General features: G+C 37.7%; 1 protein-coding gene across 2 annotated transcripts in view; it reads right to left on the reverse strand.

Annotated features, from left to right (window-relative positions):
• LOC139944656 (ciliated left-right organizer metallopeptidase-like) overlaps positions 1–5,329 on the reverse strand; it is a 51,092-nt gene extending 45,763 nt beyond the window's left edge. Inside the window, exon 1 of one of the 2 annotated variants that reach the window (XM_071941733.1) lies at positions 5,237–5,329. The gene's annotated coding sequence lies outside the window, so the exon portion shown is untranslated. Of the gene's footprint in view, positions 1–5,178 lie in introns of both variants that reach the window. The other variant, XM_071941724.1, reaches the window with a different exon arrangement.
• Between the last annotated feature and the right edge of the window lie 1,092 nt (positions 5,330–6,421).

The raw sequence follows: 6,421 nt of genomic DNA on the forward strand, positions 1-6,421 counted from the left end.
AGTTTGCTGACGCTTTCGGTTTTGGAGTTACCAGTTATCAAAGTTTCGGCCTAAAAGCCCTCGAGAAACGAATAGTACATTCCCTGTAAACACAAAAATGTGCGCCAAGGTCATCCCAACAAAAGTAAAACATTTTTTGAAACCTCCAGTTGGGCTCATAACAAAAGTAAAAAAAAAAAAATTGGGATCTCGTTGGCGCGTCATGTTACGCGCACCTGAACCTTTGACGAACAGTGCCCTCGTGCCATTTTCAACGCCTCATAACTCAGCACGCCTATAAGATCCCATGAATTAAACAAGTTCAAATGAAAGAGCTTGCATCCCTAAAACAAATTTAAGTGCAAAGTGCGTGGGATCTCGTTGGCGCATAGAGATAATAGAGGTCAAAGTTCAAATTTTACCAATATATTGCGTTTTCGCAACTCCGTAACTTCGCGCGCCAACAACAAAAAATTGTTTTTATGGCAACTGGGTATTGGAACAGTTTTCATCTAATGACAAATGAAAAAAGAATCTTGGGATCTCTGTAACTTGCATGTCAAAAGATTTTTTGAAAATTTTCTAAAGTATTGTCATTCCACACATTTTGGCCTAAATTGGCACAAGATTCACTTTTTTCATCACTGTAAGTATCTGTGCCAACAAGATCCCATCAATGTTTTCTTGTATTTGGTTAAGTTGAGTGTTCCTAAACAGATTTCAATTGAAAAATAATTGGGATCATGTTGGCCCACCAATATTACAAAGGTCAAAGGTCATATGAAACTACACTACTGCCTATTTCGGGCGATTTTGCGTCGTCTAGAAATCCACGCGCCAATATGATCCCATTAAGTTGTCTGTGTTTTATGATTATTTAGATTCTCAGCAACACATAAAAAGGAAAAACCAAATGGGATTTGAGTGGCGCTAACAAATATTACAGATCAAAAGTTCACAATACATGCCTATACACATTGTACTTTAATGCATTGCTGTGGCAACCGAAAGTGAGAAATATCCCCCAATTTCAAAATGTTGGCAAACCATGAAGGGGATAGGTCTCCAAAATGAATTTTGGTCAAGATATAGACTGGACTTGTTTTTACAAATGGTGTTAGTTTAATGTTGGTTGGTAACTGTTGCCAAGGTCAAAGGTTACAAAGAATATGGGTGTTTTTTATATTTTCTGTCAAGAGCCAACTTCAGAGCCTTTTCAAGATTTTATTTAAAGAACAAGGGCTCTATCATTTCAGTTTGGGACAGCCACTTATAATATCTAGGCACATATGGTTGTCCCAAATTAATTATAGAGCCCTTCCTTATTTGATAAAATGTTGACAGGGCTTCGAAGTTGGTTCTTGACAGAAAATGTATTACAAAACACCAATATTTTCTGTGGAGAGCCAACTTCAAAGCCATGTCATCATTTTATCAAATGAACAAGGGTTATATAATTAATTTGGGACAATCACATGTGCCTAGATATTATAAGTGGTTTTCCCCAACATAAAGGAAAGAGCCCTTGTTTGTTAAATAAAATCTTGAAAAGGCTCTGAAGTTGGCTCTTGACAGAAAATATAAAAAACACCCATATTCTTTGTAACCTTTGACCTTGGCAACAGTTACCAACCAACATTAAACTAACAACATTTGTAAAAACAAGTCCAGTGTATCTCTTGACCAAAATTCGTTTTGGAGACCTATCCCCTTCATGGTTTGCCAACACTTTGAAATTGGGGGATATTTCTCACCTTCGGTTGCCACAGCAATGCATAAGTATAGGCATGTATTGTGAACTTTTGATCTGTAATATTTGTTAGCGCCACTCAAATCCCATTTGGTTTTTGCTTTTTATGTGTTGCTGAGAATCTATATAATCATAAAACGCAGACAACTTAATGGGATCATATTGGCGCGTGGATTTCTAGACGACGCAAAATCGCCCGAAATAGGCAGTAGTGTAGTTTCATATGACCTTTGACCTTTGTTATATTGGTGGGCCAACATGATCCCAATTATTTTTCAATTGAAATCTGTTTAGAAACACTCAACTTAACCAAATACAAGAAAACATTGATGGGATCTTGTTGGCATAGATACTTACAGTGATGAAAAAAGTGAATCTTGTGCCAATTTAGGCCAAAATGTGTGGAATGACAATACTTTATAAAATTTTCAAAAAATCTTTTGACATGCAAGTTGCAGAGATCCCACGATTCTTTTTTCATTTGTCATTAGATGAAAACTGTTCCACTACCCAGTTGCCATAAGAACAACTTTTTGTAGTTGGCGCGCAAAGTTATGGAGGTGCGAAAACGCAATATATTGGTAAAATTTGAACTTTGACCTCCATTATCTCTCTGCGCTAACGAGATCCCACTCACTTTGCACTTAAATTTGTTTTAGGGATGCAAGCTCTTTCATTTGAACTTGTTCAATTCATGGGATCCTTTAGGCGCGTTGAGTTATGAGGCGTTGAAAATGGCACGAGGGCACTGTTCGTCAAAGGTTCAGGTGTGCGTAACATGACGCGCCAACGAGATCCCAAATTTTTTTTTTTACTTTTGTTATAAGCCCAACTGGAGGTTTCAAAAAATGTTTTACTTTTTCTGGGATGACCTTGGCGCACGTTTTTGTGTTTACAGGGAATGTACTATTCGTTTCTTAAGGGCTTTTTGACCCAAACTTTGATAACTGGTAACTCCAAAACCGAAAGCGTCAGCAAACTAAAATTTTGGATTTATTCGTTTGGTATGATGGTGTATCACTCTAATTTTTTGGAAGAAGATCTGCGAACCAATGAATCACACCCCCCCCCCCCTAATTTGGTACATTCTTACAGGCAGGGACTCTTAAGAAAAAAAGAAAAAAAGGAGTGTCCTGTAAAAAGTAAGCGGGCGGGGACGCTAAACATTCCTATTTTTCTATTTTTACTTGGCCTAATATTGTTGTTTTGGGTACTTACACACCCACAGAGCCTATTTGAGAATGTCGTGTACAACTCTAAATTGGTACTTGGTGATCACAGTTGGTAATTTATTCCTTTTATACAGTCAAAAGGTTTTATCTTATACAAAAATGACAAGTTCTCTAAGATTTTGTTGTTTTCGCAATCTTTTGTTACCTGCTGACTATGTAAACTGTTTTAGAACTGCATTGGTGTGTATCAACTATATATCAGTTAACATATTTAATAATAATCGTGCACTTCTTTGGCCCCCCCAAATTTAATCTTTGCCCCCACTTGCCCCACTATATGAAAATGTCTAGTTACGCCGCTGCTCCCCTGTCAGCCTTCTTTAGGGCCTCCTTAACGCTATACGTTTTTCAAATCAGCGTTGATTGGTAAAATTTTTACGACCGTTAGCCAGCAATAACTGTAGTTTTATGTGTACAGCAGCCGATTTCACGAAACGCTAGGATCAATCCTATCTCGAGTTAGGACGAGTAACCCGTCCTAACTAAAGGATGAGTTCAATGCGTCCTACGTATTTTGATACGGAACTGAACCCGTCCCAAGTCCTAAGATTAATCCTAAGTTAGGAAGAGATTGGTGAAATCGACGGCTGTACACCTAAAGCTTTCCCCACCCTACTCATTAAATACATTCATAATGCTTGTATTTCCTTTTTGTTGAGTGAAATTAAAAAACATCGTCAACAAATACAATTTTCTGCTCGGTACTTACTGTTGTTTTTCTGCTGCATCGCACGTCTTTTGCCCTCTCATTATGCAGCCTACTACATGTATATCGACGAACTGCCAAGCCGCGGCCGAGTCGGACTAAACCATTCTGTGAGAGGGGTGTTACAAACCCGTGTGGCAGTGCGTGGGCGCTTTATGCGTGAACGGCGGGTATTGTTGTAAACAAACAGCACACGCACTGCCACACGGGTTTGTAACACCCCTTTCACAGAATGGTTTAGTCCAACTCGGTGGTGGCTTGGCAGTTCGGCGAGTAGGCTGGTGTACAGCGCTTGGTGGTCGAGTGACCAAAAGATAGCATTGAGCATTATTGGGAAGTCAATACATATAGCGTTAATGAGGCCCTAAATTTAAATATGAGACCCCTCTAGGCTCACAGGGGAGCCTAAATTATAGTTTCTAGAAGTACCTGATTGATATCCTTTTTTGTAAAAATTAGTGAAAACCATTTAATGAGTTGACGGCACGAAAATGAGTTGACAGCGAGTTGACGGCAAGTCGGCGAGTTGACGGCAAGTATGTATCGTAGCGTCATACGTTATCGACCTTCATATGTTTTCGGTCCCCAACTTTGATTCCCGTTTACTGCGAAATTGTGCAAGCTGCACCGGTGACAGAAGCTATGCAGTTTACTCACGGTCTGTATTTTCATCAGGCTTAATCATGCTGAGAATAAAGTTTCCCGTCGTTGGTTATGCTCAAACATTTATAAAATGATTGATTTTTTGTACTAATCACTAGTGCATTATTATGCCAACATTCAAATGAGTCAAAGAAACATCATCCAACCTCGAAAGTTCAAAACAAAATTACTATCTGCTAGATTGAGTTTCATGGATCACGTGAGGTGGTTACTATTTGGGATTCTATGGTGTGCAAATGTGGGGAAAATATTAAAATATTTTAAGTGAAAATGACAACAATTATTTTTATTTATTTACTGCATAACTGTTATAAATTCCGATAATCGTAATAAATATTAAGTCTACATTAAAGAGAAAATATCATAGATTGGTTTCTTATCTCCTGAAACCAAACATTACTGGTGTGAAATGGGGGAAAACGGAATGTTATGAAGTGTGAGTGCATCAGGGGGGGGGGGGGGGTGGGGTGTTCTGAATATTCAATAAAATACCAACCAATGAAAGTTGTGAAAACATATGACGTTGCTCCAATGTCGTGCATGCATAAGCACTGTTAATGGCGGACTGTCTCTCGCAACGTAAAACCAAAACTTAACAAATTTCAACACACCATGAAGTGTAAGTGTTATTGTTAAAAAATTGGATAGATGATTTGAAAAAATAATATTTAGATTTTGATTGTGAACAATTTTCCTGTAATCCTACTGAAAACACATGACACCAGGATTAGTAGGATGTGTCATCGCAACGAAAAGTTACCCAAAAAAGATTAAATAAACATGTTCAGCAAACTTTGGAAATGGGGAGTATGAACTTTAAGGGAGATTACGTAAAGATAATTTCTTACCTAAACCTCTCCGAAATATTCTTTCAGATCATAATTTTCCATTAATAAAAAAAATCACCTGCAAGTTCAGCATCATGAGGATCGTGCAAAACAGGTCCAGTCGCCGTGGTTGTTTGTACCAGAATGAAGTGAGCACAGCACCAAATTTGAGCCCAACACCAAATTTGGTGGTGAGCACCAAATTGGTTGCCAGCACCAAATTTCAAAAAACTGTCAACGACCGTCAATGACCGTCGAAGACAGTGCGATGGGATTGTACATGCGTAAGGTGTGGGCAGATACAAAGCGAAGAGTTCCAACTAAATTGGAAAGTATAATTAATTTGTATTTCATAAATCTGTTCCACAAACCCCTGGCTATATCAGATTAGCGTCCCAACTTGTTAAGTCTGCTAATGATCTCAGCCCAATTAATTTAATAAGGGAAGAATTTTAGAATTTTTGTACTGTATGCACTGTATGCGTAAGGTATGGGCAAATACAAAGCCAGGAGTTCCATCTAAATTGGAGAGCATTATTAATTTTTATTTCATAAATCTGTTCAACATTCCCCTGGCTATATCAAAGTAGCGCCCAAGTGTTTTAGGTGTGCTAATTAGCTCAGCCCAATTAATTTAATACTGTGTGCGCTGTATGCATAAGGAAGGGGCAAATAAAAAGGCATGAGTTCCATCTTAATTGGAAAATATTATTAGTTTTTATTTCATAAATGTGTTCCCTATACTTTTGGCCTAGTCAAATAAGCGCCCCATTGTGTAACGTTTTCTAATGAGCTCAGCGCAATTAATCCAATTAGAGAAGAAATTGCGAATTTCGTACCGTTTATACGCTATATGCCTAATACATCACGCGTAGGGTATAGGCAAAAACTAAACAAACGAATTCCATCTAAGTTGGAAAATATTAATATTATTTATCTCATAAATGTGTTTCACATACCCATGGCTAAATCAATTTAGTACCTCGACGTGTTACCTTACCTAATTAATTTAATTAAGAAAATCATTCACGAATTTCTTACTATACGTTGTATGATATACTAAACACACGCGTAAGGTATGGGCAAATACAAAGCCAAGAGTTCCATCTGAATTGGTAAATATTATTAATTTTTATTTCAAAAATCTATTCTTTATACTTCTAGCTAAGGCAGATTAGCGCCCCAACTTGTTAAGTCTGCTAATTAGCTCAGCCCAATTAATTTAATCAAGGCACAATTTACGAATTTTGGTACTTTATACGCT

This window comes from Asterias amurensis, chromosome 1 (genome assembly GCF_032118995.1).
Source record: "Asterias amurensis chromosome 1, ASM3211899v1".
NCBI lineage: Eukaryota > Metazoa > Echinodermata > Asteroidea > Forcipulatida > Asteriidae > Asterias > Asterias amurensis.